Source organism: Scyliorhinus canicula, chromosome 2, assembly GCF_902713615.1.
Source record: "Scyliorhinus canicula chromosome 2, sScyCan1.1, whole genome shotgun sequence".
NCBI lineage: Eukaryota > Metazoa > Chordata > Chondrichthyes > Carcharhiniformes > Scyliorhinidae > Scyliorhinus > Scyliorhinus canicula.
The window spans coordinates 12,733,644-12,751,543 of record NC_052147.1 but is presented as its reverse complement, the minus strand read 5'-3'; the positions used below and the strand labels follow the sequence as shown (position 1 = coordinate 12,751,543).

Below are 17,900 nucleotides of genomic sequence, written 5' to 3'. Positions count from 1 at the left end.
TGTTCAACACCACGATGATTCCGATCTCTGGATCGTGTGCCTTGTTACATCACTGTGTGGTTTATACTATACTCAGTTGCACATTAACCCTGTATATACGAGAACCTTATACCACAACATTCCCTCTTTATATAGCCGTTCGATAATACAGAATTTGAGTGTTGCTGAAAATCTTCAAAAAGCATGGGCGGGATTCTCCGTCCCTGGCACAGCGTGCCCCCACCGGCAGCGGGATTCTCCGTCCCTGGTGCAGCGTGACCCCACCAGCAGCGGGATTCTCCGTCCCTGGCGCAGCGTGCCCCCACCGGCAGCGGGATTCTCCGTCCCTGGCGCAGCGTGCCCCCGCCGGCAGCGGGATTCTCCGTCCCTGGCACAGCGTGCCCCCGCCGGCAGCGGGATTCTCCGTCCCTGGCGCAGCGTGCCCCCGCCAGCAGCGGGATTCTCCGTCCCTGGCACAGCGTGCCCCCGCCGGCAGCGGGATTCTCCGTCCCTGGTGCAGCGAGCCCCCACCGGCAGCGGGATTCTCCGTCCCTGGTGCAGCGTGCCCCCGCCGGCAGCGGGATTCTCCGTCCCTGGCGCAGCGTGCCCCCACCGGCAGTGGGATTCTCCGTCCCTGGCGCAGCGTGCCCCCGCCAGCAGTGGGATTCTCCGTCCCTGGCGCAGCGTGCCCCCGCCGGCAGCGGGATTCTCCGTCCCTGGCGCAGCATGCCCCCACCGGCAGCGGGATTCTCCGTCCCTGGTGCAGCGTGCCCCCACCAGCAGCGGGATTCTCCGTCCCTGGCGCAGCGTGCCCCTACCAGCAGCGGGATTCTCCGTCCCTGGCGCAGCGTGCCCCCGCCGGCAGCGGGATTCTCCGTCCCTGGCGCAGCGTGCCCCCACCGGCAGCGGGATTCTCCGTCCCTGGTGCAGCGTGCCCCCACCAGCAGCGGGATTCTCCGTCCCTGGCGCAGCGTGCCCCCACCAGCAGCGGGATTCTCCGTCCCTGGCGCAGCGTGCCCCCGCCGGCAGCGGGATTCTCCGTCCCTGGCGCAGCGTGCCCCCGCCAGCAGCGGGATTCTCCATCCCTGGCGCAGCGTGCCCCCACCGGCAGCGGGATTCTCCGTCCCTGGTGCAGCGTGCCCCCGCCAGCAGCGGGATTCTCCGTCCCTGGCGCAGCGTGCCCCCACCGGCAGCGGGATTCTCCGTCCCTGGCGCAGCGAGCCCCCGCCGGCAGCGGGATTCTCCGTCCCTGGTGCAGCATGCCCCCGCCAGCAGCGGGATTCTCCGTCCCTGGTGCAGCGTGCCCCCGCCAGCAGCGGGATTCTCCGTCCCTGGCGCAGCGTGCCCCCGCCAGCAGCGGGATTCTCCGTCCCTGGCGCAGCGTGCCCCCACCGGCAGCGTGATTCTCCATCCCGCCAGCTGGCCAACGCGGTTTCACATTGTAGGCAGCCCCACGCCGTCGGGAAATCCCCGGGCGTGAGTCCGCTGCCGGCGTAACGGGGAATCCCGACAGAGGAGAATCCAGCCCCATGTCTCTTTTTCAGAAATGCTCTTTTTATATGCTATCGTCTGTGTCAGTTTTGCATTGATAGAATCAATGTCACTCACCCATTCCTGTTTGTCAAATAGCCCAGAGGAACTTGAGAACCATGGTACACTAGAAAAGAACCATCATCGAAGCCCAAAAGAACAGCTTGTGCTCAGTTTTATGCATTTCTACCTCATACTGTGATTTGACGAGTTATCCAGTCAGTGGACAGTTCGCAGGCTGGTCATCCAATTAAAGATGGGAGGCAGGCTCCTGAGCCTGGGGTGCCCTTCAGTCCTGAGAGAATCAACAGCCCATCATCGGGAATGGGAGCTGCCGATGTAAATGCGAGCGAGAGAGAGAGAGGGCGCCTCAACATGGTGTTGTCTTCTGAAGAGTTTTTAAGAAAGCTGAAATTTACATGGTGGCACTGCTGCCAGACGGCACCGGACCTACTGGGGAGGGAGGGCGGAAACAGCATGTGACCACAGCCTTGGAATAGGCCCTTTAATTGTGACTTGAGCAAGCCCTTTAAGTGTCTCAATTAGCTATACCACGGCCTGATGGCAGGAACAGGGTGGCAAAATGGCACGCCATCCAGTGCAGAAAAAGTCCGGGTCCATCCACCTCCACTACTGTTTGAAATCTTTTGGCCGAAGGCAGCACGGTGGCACAGTGGTTAGCACTGCTGCCTCACGACGCCGAGGTCGCAGGTTCGAACCCAACTGTGGGTCACTGTCCGTGTGCAATTTGCACATTCTCCCTGTGTTTGCGTGGGTTTCGCCCCCGCATCCGAAAGAATGTTTATCCCCACATTCTTTTCTCTACTATATACGTACTGTACGTTCTCTTTGCCGCAGTAAAAATCCTTTTCACTGTACTTCGGTACATGTGACAATAAATAGCAATCAATGCGCAGGGTAGGTGGATTGGCCACTCTAAATCGCTCTTTAATTGGAAAAAATGTATTGGGCACTCTAAATTTATTTTTAGAAACATCTTTTGTCCGTGAATTCTTTGTACTCAACTCTGGTTCAGCCACATCTAGACTAATGGCTTCCTGTTTTGGTTACCAGACAGGATGAACGATACAGAAGCCTGCCTGGAAAAGGGAACTGAATGTCCCTCCGAATGTACCTGCTCTTAGAGCCTGTTATCATCACAAAAGGCTTAGGGAGCTCAGTCTTTCTTTACAGAGAGAAGTGTCGATTAATGTGGTGATCTCATTGAGATATGTGGAATAATGAAGGGAACTCCGTGTGAGCCGATAAGCTATTTGAAGCAGATAGATCAGGGATATAAGGGATCAGGGATATAAACTATGCAAGCATTAGATGTCTGGAAGTCTTTCATTAGGCAGGGGTTTACAAACAGTTGGATGACTTGCAGGCTCATGTGCTGAATGTGAATTTGCTACAGCTGTTCACAAAAGGTGTAAGACCCGTTCCTTGCTATGGCGCACCTTAACGGTAGGACTTTGGGCAAATAGATCACCATTATTGTGATCTCCAGGACTCATTTTGAGGATTGCACGAATTCCCTGGATTATTTTCGATGAATTAGCCGAATCTTTATTTACTGATCTTTTCCTTTACCCTCCCCGGGAGATGACATGACTGCTGGTGTGTGGGGATTGTGGGGGGGGGCACCAGAGGGCTGCTTCTAAACACTGTGGGTCATGACCGTTTGGGACAGATTTGCTGGACGTGTCTTTCCCTGTATTAATTTGTAGAAGGGAGGATGGAGCAAACTGATGGTGAAAGGGGAAGAACTGAGCAGTTGCGAGTTCTTTGAGCTCCAGTGTGGCAGTATTTTACTCGCCACGTTACTGCCGACAATTGGATTGAAACAGCAGATGGCTGACACTCTGCTACATTTCCAACATTGCAACGCTGATCTAACTGTGTTCATGCAGTAGCAGGGCCAGAGAAATCGATGTCCACGTTCCTACATCCAAACGCTTCTTGGTGTCAATGGTGCACCTATAATGGTGCCAGTGAATTTCAGGATTTTGACACGGTGACATTGAAGAAATAGTTTCATCTGGGATGTTGTATGGCTTGGAGGTGATGGTGTTAGTGTATTTTTATTACTGCAGTCCCTAGTTGTAAAGGTCACAGAGTTGGGATGAGCTGTGCAAACAGACCTTGGTGAGTAACTGCTGTTCATCCTTTAGGTCAGACATGTTGCATCCAGATCATAGGGTAACATTGGTATTCTGGAGTCTCCATAGCAGGAATGGAAAGGGGAGTGATTTGCACTGGGCGGAGGGGAGGGGGGGGGGCTGATTTTGCACTGTTCACTTCATTAAATAGGCATCCATGAAGTGTGCGGGGGAGGGGGATGGTGGGCAGGAAATCATGTGGGATCGAAGGTTCAGATGCCATAGTTAAAGCCACTCAGATAGCCTGCACTCTCCCTCCTGGGCATCCTGCACTATCCCTCTCCAGACATCCTGCACCATTCCTCCCCAGACATCCTGAACTATCCCTCTCCAGACATCCTGCACCATTCCTCCCCAGACATCCTGCACTCTCCCTCCTGGGCATCCTGCACCATTCCTCCCCAGACATCCTGCACCATCCCTTCCCAGACATCCTGCACCATTCCTCCCCAGACATCCTGCACTCTCCCTCCTGGGCATCCTGCACCATTCCTCCCCAGACATCCTGCACCATCCCTTCCCAGACATCCTGCACCATTCCTCCCCAGACATCCTGCATTAACCCTCCCGGAATCCTACACTATTCCTTCCCAGACATCCTGCACTCTCCCTCCTGGGCATCCTGCACTAACCCTCTCCAGACATCCTGCACTATCCCTCCCGAGACATCCTGAACTATCCCTCCCCAGACATCCTGCACCATTCCTCCCCAGACATCCTGAACTATCCCTCCCCAGACATCCTGCACCATTCCTCCCCAGACATCCTGCATTAACCCTCCCGGAATCCTACACTATTCCTTCCCAGACATCCTGCACTATCCCTCCCGGACATCCTGCACCATTCCTCCCCAGACAGCCTGCACTCTCCCTCCTGGGCATCCTGCACCATTCCTCCCCAGACATCCTGCACCATCCCTCCCCAGACATCCTGCACTAACCCTCCCCACACATCCTGCACCATCCCTTCCCAGACATCCTGCACCATCCCTCCCCAGACTGATGAGCCATCAATTGCATGAGAGATGAGTTGCTATACAAAAGTTAGGCTTTAATAAGCTAGAACTTAGCCCTGCGGTTGACTACAATTGAATGGACGACCGCCGGGCGTTCCGACTATTTATACCTCGGTTTGGAGGCGTGGTTAACTCAGCCTCTCGACCAATCGGAGAGCTGTCACATGACTGGTCTCAACCAATCGGTCGAGGGGCACATGACCGACCAGGGCCAATGGTAATCCGGTGTTCTGCACCAATGGCAGACAGGTATGCAAATCATACCGCAACACAGACATCCTGCATTATCCCTCCCGGACATCCTACACCATCCCTCCCCAGACATCCTGCACCATCCTTCCCCAGACATCCTGCACCATCCCTTCCCAGACATCATGCACTATTCCTCCACAGACATCCGGCATCATTCCTCCCCAGGCATCCTGCACCATCCCTCCCCAGGCATCCTGCACAATTCCTCCCCAGACATCCTGCACCATTCCTCCCTTGACATCCTGCACCATTCCTCCCCAGACATCCTGCACCATTCCTCCCCAGACATCCTGCACCATTCCTCCCCAGACATCCTGCACCATTCCTCCCCAGACATCCTGCATTATCCCTCCCCAGGCATCCTGCACTATCCCTCCCCAGACATCCTGCACCATTCTTCCCAGACATCCAGCACCATTCCTCCCCAGACATCCTGCACTATCCCTCCCCAGACATCCTGCACTATTCCTCCCGGACATCCTGCACTATTCCTCCCGGACATCCTGCACTATCCCTCCCCAGACATCCTGCACTATCCCTCCCCAGACATCCTGCACTATCCCTCCCCAGACATCCTGCACTATCCCTCCCGGACATTCTGAACTATTCCTCCCGGACATCCTGCATTATCCCTCCCCAGGCATCCTGCACCATTCCTCCCCAGACATCCTGCACCATTCCTCCCAGGACACCCTGCACCATTCCTCCCCAGACATCCTGCACCATTCCTCCCCAGACATCCTGCACCATTCCTCCCCAGACATCCTGCACAATTCCTCCCCAGACATCCTGCACCATTCCTCCCCAGACATCCTGCACCATTCCTCCCCAGACATCCTGCACCATTCCTCCCCAGACATCCTGCACCATTCCTCCCCCAGACAGCCTGCACCATTCCTCCCCAGACATCCTGCACCATTCCTCCAACAGACATCCTGCACTATTCCTCCCCAGACATCCTGCACTATTCCTCCCAGGACATCCTGCACCATTCCTCCCCAGACATCCTGCACCATCCCTCCCCGGACATCCTGCACTATTCCTCCCCAGACATCCTGCACCACCCCTCCCCAGACATCCTGCACAATTCCTCCCCAGACATCCTGCACCATTCCTCCCCAGACATCCTGCACCATTCCTCCCCAGACATCCTGCACTATTCCTCCCCAGACATCCTGCACCATTCCTCCCCAGACATCCTGCACCATTCCTCCCCAGACATCCTGCACCATTCCTCCCGGACATCCTGCACTATCGCTCCCCAGACATCCTGCACTATCCCTCCCGGACATCCTGCACCATCCCTTCCCAGACATCCTGCATTATCCCTCCCGGACATCCTGCACCATCCCTTCCCAGACATCCTGCACCATTCCTCCCCAGACATCCTGCACCATTCCTCCCCAGACATCCTGCACTATCCCTCCCCAGGCATCCCGCACCATCCTTCCCCAGACATCCTGCACTATCCCTCCCGGGCATCCTGCACTATCCCTCCCCAGACATCCTACACCATTCCTCCCCAGACATCCTGCACCATTCCTCCCCAGACATCCTGCATTATCCCTCCCCAGACATCCTGCACCATTCCTCCCCAGACATCCTGCACTATCCCTCCCCAGACATCCTGCACCATCCCTCCCCAGACATCGTGCACCATTCCTTCCCAGACACCCTGCACCATTTCTCCCCAGACATCCAGCACCATTCCTCCCCAGACATCCTGCACCACCCCTCCCCAGACATCCTGCACCACCCCTCCCCAGACATCCTGCACCATCCCTCCCAGACATCATGCATCATCCCTCCCCAGACATCCTGCACAATCCCTCCCCAGACATCCTGCATTATCCCTCCCCAGACATCCGGCACCATTCCTTCCCAGGCAGCCTGCACGATCCCTCCCCAGACATCCTGCACAATTCCTTCCCAGACATCCTGCACCATTCCTTCCCAGACATCCTGCACCATTCCTCCCGGACATCCTGCACTATCCCTCCCCAGACATCCTGCACCATTCCTCCCGGACATCCTGCACTATCCCTCCATAGACATCCTGCACCATTCCTCCCCAGACATCCTGCACCATTCCTCCCCAGACATCCTGCACAATTCCTTCCCAGACATCCTGCACCATTCCTCCCCAGACATCCTGCACCATTCCTCCCCACACATCCTGCACCATTCCTCCCGGACATCCTGCACTATTCCTCCCCAGACATCCTGCACCACCCCTCCCCAGACATCCTGCACAATTCCTTCCCAGACATCCTGCACCATTCCTCCCCAGACATCCTGCACCGTTCCTCCCCAGACATCCTGCACCATCCCTCCTCAGACATCCTGCACCATTCCTCCCGGACATCCTGCACTATCCCTCCATAGACATCCTGCACCATTCCTCCCCAGACATCCTGCACCGTTCCTCCCCAGACATCCTGCACCATTCCTCCCCAGACATCCTGCACCACCCCTCCCCAGACATCCTGCACCATTCCTTCCCAGACATCCTGCATCATTCCTCCCCAGACATCCTGCACCGTTCCTCCCCAGACATCCTGCACCATTCCTCCCCAGACATCCTGCACCATTCCTCCCCAGACATCCTGCACTATCCCTCCCCAGACATCCTGCACCATTCCTCCCGGACATCCTGCACTATCCCTCCACAGACATCCTGCACCATCCCTCCCCAGACATCCTACACCATCCCTCCCCAGACATCCTGCATCATTCCTCCCCAGACATCCTGCACCGTTCCTCCCCAGACATCCTGCACCATTCCTCCCCAGACATCCTGCACCATTCCTCCCCAGACATCCTGCACTATCCCTCCCCAGACATCCTGCACCATTCCTCCCCAGACATCCTGCACCATCCCTCCCCAGACATCCTGCACTATCCCTCCCCACACATGCTGCACAATTCCTCCCCAGACATCCTGCACCATCCCTCCCCAGACATCCTGCACTATCCCTCCCCACACATGCTGCACAATTCCTCCCCAGACATCCTGCACCACCCCTCCCTAGACATCCTGCACTATCCCTCCCCAGACATCCTGCACTATCCCTCCCCAGACATCCTGCACTATCCCTCCCCACACATCCTGCACCACCCCTCCCCAGACATCCTGCATTATCCCTCCCAGACATCCTGCACCATTCCTCCCCAGACATCCTGCACCATTCCTCCCCAGACATCCTGCACCATCCCTCCCTAGACATCCTGCACCATCCCTCCCCAGACATCCTGCACCATCCCTCCCCAGACATCCTGCACTATCCCTCCCGGACATCCTGCACTATCCCTCCCCAGACATCCTGCACTATCCCTCCCCACACATCCTGCACCACCCCTCCCCAGACATCCTGCATTATCCCTCCCAGACATCCTGCACCATTCCTCCCCAGACATCCTGCACCATTCCTCCCCAGACATCCTGCACCATCCCTCCCTAGACATCCTGCACCATCCCTCCCCAGACATCCTGCACCATCCCTCCCTAGACATCCTGCACCATCCCTCCCCAGACATCCTGCACCATTCCTCCCGGACATCCTGCACTATCCCTCCCCAGACATCCTGCACCATCCCTCCCCAGACATCCTGCACCATTCCTCCCCAGACATCCTGCACTATCCCTCCCCAGACATCCTGCACTATCCCTCCCCAGACAGCCTGCACTCTCCCTCCCCACACATCCTGCACCATCCCTCCCCAGACATCCTGCATCATCACTTCCCAGACATCCTGCACCATCCCTCCCCACACATCCTGCACCATCCCTCCCCAGACATCCTGCATCATCACTTCCCAGAAATCCTGCACTATCCCTCCCCACACATCCTGCACCATCCCTCCCCAGACATCCTGCATCATCACTTCCCAGCCATCCTGCACCATCCCTTCCCAGACATCCTGCACTATCCCTCCCCAGACATCCTGCACCATCCCTTCCCAGACATGCTGCACCATTCCTCCCCAGACATCCTGCACTATCCCTCCCGAGACATGCTGTGCAAACTCTCCTGCGTCACCTGCTCCCCCCCCCCCCCCCCCCCCCCCCCCCCCCCCCCTCCTGGCCACCAGTACCATCCCTCCCAGGTCATCTCGCGCCATCCTGCTCCAGACAGCCTGCACACTCCCTCCAGGGACATCTTGCACCACCCCTTTCCGGACTATCGCTCTCAAAAAATCTTCTACCATCCCTCCCTGGACACCCTGCACTATCCCTCCTCGGACAGCCTGCTCTACCCCTCCCACCTTTTTCCAGCCACTGCCCTATCCCATCCCTGTTACCATTCCTCCGCACAGTTTGCACTGCCACCAGCCACCCTCTGGCGTAGGCTGGCATTTCCAAACATTTCCCAAAAGGGCCAATGCAGCAGCAGCACACCTGGGCGTTACTCATGGAGGAGGTCAAACTCACGCCATTTATATGCAGTCGTGAATGTGAACATCCACATGGGGGGGGGGGACATAATTCTGGGGAACTGGGACTCCACCCCGCCGGCAGGATTCTCCATTTCGCCGGCTGGTCAATGGGGTTTCCCATTCTGGGGCAGCCCCACGCTGTCGGGAATCCCCTGGGCTGCCGGCAAAACGGAGAATCCCGCACGCGGGGAATCCAGCCCCTGGTCTCCGAATGAGCATGCTGATGCAGTGCAAAAGGGCTTCCCGATATTGTTCATTGGAAAATTCGACCCTCCTTTAAATCGCTAAATTCCATCCCGCCATCGTGGAGCTAATGTTGGCCTCACGCAAAAATAAGTTCCCCTGCCCGCCAAGCGCCCCGCTGCTGGCAGGCCCGGCTGAATCTTCTGACTTGAGTGACTTCTGTTGCTGCCAATTTGATGTTTAAACCTTGAATAGATTATTGGGCGATTAAAGAATTCTCATGAGCTGAGTGTGTGTTTCTCCGATTGTTACCATCATTGGTAACGAGGGAGAACAAAAAGACATCACAGCGCTCCATTTAGTCCAACGTGGTGAGCCCTACCTGCTCTGATTAAAATAGGTAAACAGGTGGGGTCCGCGCAGACCTCAGATCAGACGTGGCAACCCGCTGAATTTAAGCATATTACTAAGCGGAGGAAATAAAATAATAATGAACAACAATTAGCTTGGGAAGAATTTAACGAAAGGAACCTTTTTACCACTGCGGTCAGATTCCTCTTTTAAGGGCAGTGAGAGAATCCAACTTTTTTTTCAATAATTTGCCATGCAATGATATGAAATTTGTTGGCTTGCTGTATTATCCTATTTAAAATCAACAGGTCATGGCTTTGGTTCAAATAGAGAGAAGAGGAATTTGACAGGAATTCATTAAGAGTTCATGTGACAGTAACAGTCCAATTTTGTGGCTTATATATTTCTGGCTGATCCTTTGAAAAGTCGAGTGAATTCAGTATGAAGCAGTGTAGATTTTGCTCCTAATGAACAGTCACGTCTTACTGTCTGACATCATGTCTATGTGCAGTCAGCCTGCAAAGCTAATTTGGAATGATAATTAGTACTGCATTCTCCCTCGAATAAAACATGAAACATTAATTACAGAATTGCTGTCTTTCAAAGGGGATGAAAAATTAAACCAGACAAAGTTCAAGAGAAAAAAGATGGTTGATTTTTTTTTTTGGATTAAAAATCGAGCGCTAGAATAATGGCTCAGCAGTATTTGATAAGGGCAGTTTTAAGGATCCACCAGAACAGGAGGAGTGGGGGGGGGGGGGGGGGGGGGGGGGGGGAGGGGAAGGGGGGGGGGGGCATTCAGCCGCTTGAGCCTGCTATGCCATTCAGTGAAATCACGCGTGATCTGCATCCGACCGGGGAATTCCCACACTGCAGAAGGAGACCATTCGGCCCACCAAGTCTTCTCCAGCCCTCTGAAAGAGCCCCCTACCTAGGCCCACACTCCTGCCCTATTCCGGTAAGCCCACATCTTTGAAACTAAGGGGCAATTCATCATGGTCTATCCACCTAACCTTTACATCATTCGACTGTGGGAGGAAACCGGAGCACCCGGAGGAAACCCACGCAGACACGGGGAGAAAGTGCAAACTCCAAACAGACAGTCACCCAAGGTCGGAATCAAACCTGGGTCCCTGGTGCTGTGAGGCAGCAGTGCTAACCAATATGCCACCATGCCGCCCATGCACGTGACCATTAATGTCATAATGTGTGAAGGCAGTCTTGTTGCACAGTGGTTCGCGTCCCTACCTCTGGTTCAGGAGCTCCAGGTTCAAGTCCGACGTTAGCTCTTGTTGGTCTTATTAATGCAGGTTAATAATCAGTTTGGAATCTTTCCACTGTGTGTGTGTGTGAGAGATGATGCTTATAAAAAGTGAGCATTCCGTTATTAAGGGGACAATCTATTCGGGCGGCATGACCTCGGATACAAATATCGCATTATTGGACTTTAAAAAAAATTCCTTCATGGGATGTGCCCATTCCTAATTGCTTCCAACTGAGTGGCTTGCTACACCATTTCATGGGGCAGCTGAGAGTCACATGCAGGCCAGACGGGGCAAGGATGGCAGATTTCCTTCCCTAAAGGACACTTGTGAACCAGATGAGTTTTTATGACAATTGATTCAAGGCCATCATTAGGCTTTTAATTCCAGGTTTTTATTGAATACAAATATCACCATCTGCCGTGGTGGGATTACCCTGGGTCTCTGGATTACTAATCCAGTGTCAATGCCACGATGCCATCGCCTTCTCTTCCGGCTAGTGATTCTGATCTATCTGAAGGAGAACACAATGAAACCACTAGTTGGACGGCAAATCTGATGATTTTTTGGTGAATGCTGCCCATGTTTCAGTAACAAGGTCATATTCAAGACGGCATTTTGAGTTCAGCAGTTTACATTCTTCCTAAACAAAAAGATGAAAACCATCTGGTTCACAAATGTCCTTCAGGGAAGGAAATCTGCCACACTTACTCCGTCTGGCCTACAGGTGACTCCAGACCCACAACAATGTGGTTGACTCTTAAATGGCTTAAATAAAACTACTGTATAGTGGCCCAGTAATGGTGACCATGACAACTATCTGGTTCACTTATTTTCCTTTTGGGGAAAGGAATCTGCCGTCCTTATCTGGTGTGGCCGACATGTGACTCCAGACCCCCAGCAATATTCTTGACCCTGAACTGGCCCCCTGAAATGGCCGAGCAAGCCACTTGGTTGAAGGACAATTGGGAATGGGCAACAAATGCTGCTGCCCTGGTCAGCGAAGCCTACATCTCATGAATGAATTTTTTCAAAACCCAAAAAGGTGCTCTGTCCGGATACTTCATTTTAAACTTTGAGAGGTTCTGGTCGGCTGGATGGGAAGTAACTGTTGTCACTGGGATGCCGGTCAGGGAGCAGAGGGCACAAGAGTTTGAGGCAATGGACAAAATAACCAGTGGCGAAATGAGGGGAGAAATGTGTGTTCAAGCCCGCGAGTACCTTACTGGGTGGGAATAATTAACTTCTCCGTGATCCTTGCAGAATATGAGCTCCCGCGTTAAGGGGGTGGGGGTGGGGGAGGGGGGGCTGGAGGTATCTCTCAACAATGTATAGTTGTAAGGTATATGAAGCCGGGCAGGTGGACACCGGCAAGGCAGACCCAATTGGGATCTACTGTCTTGTGAGAGTACCTTTAAGAAATGGGTGTTTATAAATGGGTGTGTATATAAATATCTGTAGTGAGAGTACCTTTAAGAAATGGGTGTTTAAGAAATGTACCTTCAAGAAATGGGTGTTTATCAGTGATGTCAGAGTGTGGAGCTGTGCTGTCTGTCAGCTTTTTACTTTTGTTCTAGGCTGTTTGTTGCAGGGTGTGTTTTAGCTTCGTTTTCAGAGCTGGATAGCTGCAGTCACAGCCAGAAGGGGTATTAGTCTCTCTCTCTCTCTGTAATCTAACAACTGTAAATCGATCCTTTGGTGATTTAAAACTAAACCCTGGCCCACAACACTACCGTGTGATGTGTGTAACAGTTGTTGCAAATAAACAGTTTCTTTCAACTGCTCGGTATGGACTCCTTCGCGGCCTTATAAAAATCTGGAATGCGCTTCCCACCGAAAGGGTAGTGGAAGTGATACCATAGCAACTTTCAACAGGGAACTGGATACATATTTGGGAAAAAAGATGGATGAATAATTGAAAACACGAAAGGGCTTTGGGGGGGAAGAGCATGAAAATGTGGCATTAATTGGATAATTATTTCAAGAAGTCGTCATGGGTATGGGGTGTCCAATGGGGTGTCATCCTTGATGACTCCAGCTTGGGAAATGTGATGTGCTCTGCTGAATTGTGGAAGAAGTGACTCACTGGTTTACGAATAGTTGTTGTATTGCTGCGCCATGAGGAAGTGATGATTATCTTCCCCGTTAAGGATAGATTGTTAACCAATAGATGAATATTTCACAACTTAAAGGAGTGACAATATCAGATACGTAAATTGAATAGTGAAGTGCTCACAGCATTAGTTAATTGTCATACTTTGACTCTGATTCAAGTGCTCTTTGAAGGGGAACCGGGGCGCTGGTTGAGCTTAAAGATTTTCATGTCCTCCCGGTGGTTCAGGCCAGACCAGATATTTCAGACTTTGCCCCTGGCTGAAGGGCTCCAGAAGGGTCAAAATGACATTGAAACCCTCAAAAGCTGCCTCTGCGAGCCAGGACTCCGCTTTGAGGTAATTATCATGCAGAAGCAAACCAGGATGAGTTATTTTATTTTTATCCCTGCCCCAGGATATAATGCATCTCGGTTGGGTTTTTATACGTCAGCCAACTCTGAAAAACCAGTACTAACTTGCAGAAGGACTCCATGAGGAATTTTACCATTCCATAACAATGAGACCTGTCAGCATTGAAACTGATGATAAAATGAGAGGCTTCTTAAATTCTCAGAGGGAAACACTTGAGCTTGAGATTCATTTTAATGTGATCCTTCTGATTTACATGCTTTGGTAGGCTCAGAGGTATGCACTCTGCAGGCACTTACCCCAACACTAATGTTCCTCTTGAATCGCTAACGTACCACAGAACACAAATTGCACTTAATTAAGATTAATCATCAGAGGTTGAAAGAAAGTGAGATGGGAGTACTGACGACAGCATGAAGTCAGGGCTTGTTGAGTTTTTAAGAGTGTTGCATGTGGAATGGGGCCAGTGAGGTTTGAAGATTGTAATGTCAGACTCACACCAGCAAGCTTCTGCGGAGGATATTGAGAAATCTATTGTGGGATTTGGTCTAATTGGGGACACAGAAACCTGAGTAGTGCAACAGGTGGGATTAAATTATTTTGTATCGAGTTGCATGGGGTTTGCTTTCTGCTGTTGGAAATCACAATTCACTGCAACGTTCTTCCCCTGGAGGTTAGATGCACCAGAGGCCGTGGCGTACAATACAACTCAATTTTTCTGGTCTTGAATATAATTGGCATATAGGTCAACACCCCCAACCACCCCCACCCCCCTCCACCTGTCCCTCTATTCAGTTATGACACACTATATTCACATTAGTAATCAGCCTCACCCAGAAATTAGATTGGGTGGAGGGGGGTGGGCCATGTGTTTGCAGGGAAGGGATTCCCTCCACTTCCTCCCCCCATGACCACACAGCCAGTTTATGCTGGGACAGGCAATGCTCTGATGGGAAGTCCGTCCTTTCCCAAATTGAGGCGTTTAAGAGGCCAATTGATGGCCCTTTCCCGCCAATTGTTAGGCTGACGGGAACATAGAACCTCCGCGGGGATGGCCAGAAAGAATCAAAGTTAGATCTCGGGCCAGAAGTGGGGATTTTGCCTTCATCAGAAGCCACCTTCTGACTGGGGGCACCCTCCCCTTCAGACCCAGAGACCTCTGAACCTCCCCCAACCCCACCCCCACCCCCTTCCATCAGCGGCCTCTTCCCCGGCAACCGCCCTCCGCAGGCCTTACCGACCATCCCCATCTCTCCATCCCCAACGTTAAACCTGTGTTGTCCTCTGGACCCGACACATCAGTTAGGAAGACTGATGTAGTTCCTCTTCTGTCCACTGCAGCACTATCACCGGAGGGACTGGAGAGCTGCCGGCTGGCCAGTCAGACAGGCCAGCTGTCCAGTCTCTTTATTGTTGTGACACAAAGATGGTGCGCACTCACACCCACGCCGAAGGTTTGCTCTTATACTCAGCCAGAATCTCCCAGCAAAATGATAATAGGTTTTGTGGTGCCCCCTTTGATAAATCGTCTATCAACTTGCGATGGGAAAAGGATAAAAACTCCTCCCTCGAATAGCCAGTCACTACAAATAGCTGGAAGATTCATGCTAATCTGCTTTTAGCTTTGCACCAATAATGACTGGCCATCAATCATTTCGGAAGGTCTAATGCAGGTGGGAAATAAACAGTAAATGGTGAACCCACAGGCAGAGGGATCTGGGTGTCCAGGTCCACAGGTTACTGAAAGATCCAGAGACTTAATTACCTGCAAATGCTTGCGTTCAAAGCATTGTCTTACATCTTTGACTTTGTCTATACTTATGTTTCTGGAACCTATCTCTTCATTCACCTGAGGAAGGAGCAGTGCTCCGAAAGCTAGTGTTTGAAACAAACCTGTTGGACTTTAGTCCGGTGTTGGAAGACTCCCTACTGTGCTCACCCCAGTCCAACGCCGGCATCTCCACATCATGGCTGCCAGAAGCATGTTGAGGCTTTGGGTGCCTGGAACTTGCTGCCAGAGGAGCTGGTGGAAGCAGATACGATAGCGACATTTAAGGAGCGTCTTGACATGAATAGAATGGGAATTGAGGGAAATGGGCCCCTGAAGTGTAAAAGATTTTAAGTTGGACGGACAGCATGGTCAGCACAGGCTTGGAGGGCCGAAGGGCCTGTTCCTGTGCTGTACTTTTATTTGTTCTTTGCTTGTTCAATGAGGTTCAAGCAAGAGTCTACTCCATTGAATCATGAACTTACTGCCATTGCAGTAAGCTAGGCCGAGTACTTAACAGTGTTTGGATGCTTTTAATGATGAGGTTTTATATTCCTACAATGCCAGTAAACCTCAGGGGCCCAGAATGGTAACAACTAATATTGTTCATTGAACTTTTGAAGTAAAATTCTTTTTAAATTTTCATTACACTTGTCATTTTTTTCTGTCATTCCTGGTCTTCACTATCTCTCTCCTTGCACCAAGTGTGACTCCGATACTCCCTGCTTCCCTCTCTGTGGCTGCTGTTTCATTCTGATTCCTTAAACATCATTGCTGAGACACACAGTTGGCCCCTTCATTGCCGACGTCCTGTTGCCTCAATGATCAGATTGTAACAACGAGCAATTTGTGGCGTTGTCCATTTACTGTGCTGAACAGTGTGGGGGAACGTCCGAACCGATGGGGGGAGCGGTGGTTGGGGGGGGGGGGGGGGGGGGGGTAGGCGGGGAGGGGGGCCACATCTCGGGATGCCTCTCTCCAGCGAATCCCGGGCCAATGTCAGTTGAGTAGTTGGCAATAGCGCGGTGAGGTGCAAAGTTTGCTGGGTGTGGTGGGCTTGGCAGATCGACTGACGTTCGCGGGTTCGATGGGAACCATGGACAATTCACAAGGTGAACGTTTAACAATCCAAGTGGTGCAACTACTCACCTGCTGATTAACATTCTGCCACCACAGTTAGGCTAGCCTTAATGCTGGCAGGCACTTGTCATTATCTGACAGTTTAATGGAACATATATTACTGCTCTGCAGGAAATATGTTTCTTCAGATGCTGACGTTGAATACTCAGAGGTGTTGTTTCATGGTAATAATGAATCAAGAATTGTGCATTAATTAAATGGCAATTAGAGATCTTCAGATTAGTGCAAGTGCTATTGCTCACTCTGCATCTGTGCTACTCTCCAAATGCATTAATTAACAATTGATGAAGTTTTATTTTCACTCGTTCGTTAATTAAATTTATTCTGTGTGCCGCAGATTTCATTTTCGGTTTAAACAGGAACTGACTAAATAGGAATTAACTTGCAAGAACCTGAACAATTACAGGAATATCAAGGGGGTTGGGGGGGGGGGGGGGGGGGGGGGGGGTTGAGGGGGGGGTTAGTTAAACATGAAATTTTAAATGGCATTCGGTTAATGTCTCGATCTGCATTAAAGTAAGGCTAAACATACCTCCCTGACAAATTTGATTTGGTATGTAAAGTGGGTTCTGTCAGTTTAATTTGTAGATTCAGTGGCATCTAAATTCAGTTTGAAGAGGGTTTTTGGTGATTGCACAAAGCTCTTGTGTTTTAGGTGCACACTGCAGTATTATAGGAACAGGCTGCTCATTGAAGTGCTGAGAGGACAATATAATCCGTCGGCGGGCAAAAAGTGATGCTGAGGGGACGGAAGGCCGCCGAGCTGTTTGGTCACCTTTGAACCCATCTTCTTGTCAGTTTAATTTCATGGGTGTGAATTCCTCGTGCCCTGTGAGGCAGCAGCGACAATTGAGACCTTTCCGGTGTGAGGAAAGATAGTCAAATTATATCGGCTGTCACTATTCTTCCCTCTTTTCCCATGTGAACAGGGGCATATTGTTCAGCTGGCGTGGTAATGCATAGCTTCAGAGTGTTCGGTGCAAATGTTACATATAATTCTAAATATTTGTGAAAGCAAAGAGGGCTCTCCGCACCCCACCCCTGTTTTTTTTGTTGGTGTTTAATAGGTGTCACCTGTGACTCAGTCAGTAGTATTGTCACCTCTGAGTCAGGTGATTGTGGATTCCCGTGCCCCTCAGAACAACCAGGCCCAAATCTTTGTCCCGGCTTGAGAGAGCTTGACCTTTACAAATGGCCGCCTGCAGGTGGGATTTTCGATCGGGGCTGGCGGGCGGGCTGAACAGGAGTTGGGGCGGTCACGCCTGGAGGGAATCCGCAGCAGCCGGGTGTGGAGGTCGGCTGGGAGTGAGGCCTGCCGCTGTGCCCCGGCACTGTGTTTAAATAAATAACAAATAATGA

The 17,900-nt window shown here is 52.0% G+C and overlaps 1 protein-coding gene across 1 annotated transcript in view; it reads left to right on the top strand.

The window, feature by feature from the left end:
* The window catches only part of nrxn3a (neurexin 3a), a 1,956,983-nt gene that overhangs the window by 618,130 nt on the left and 1,320,953 nt on the right, over positions 1-17,900 (top strand). The gene's annotated exons all lie outside the window — the stretch shown is intronic.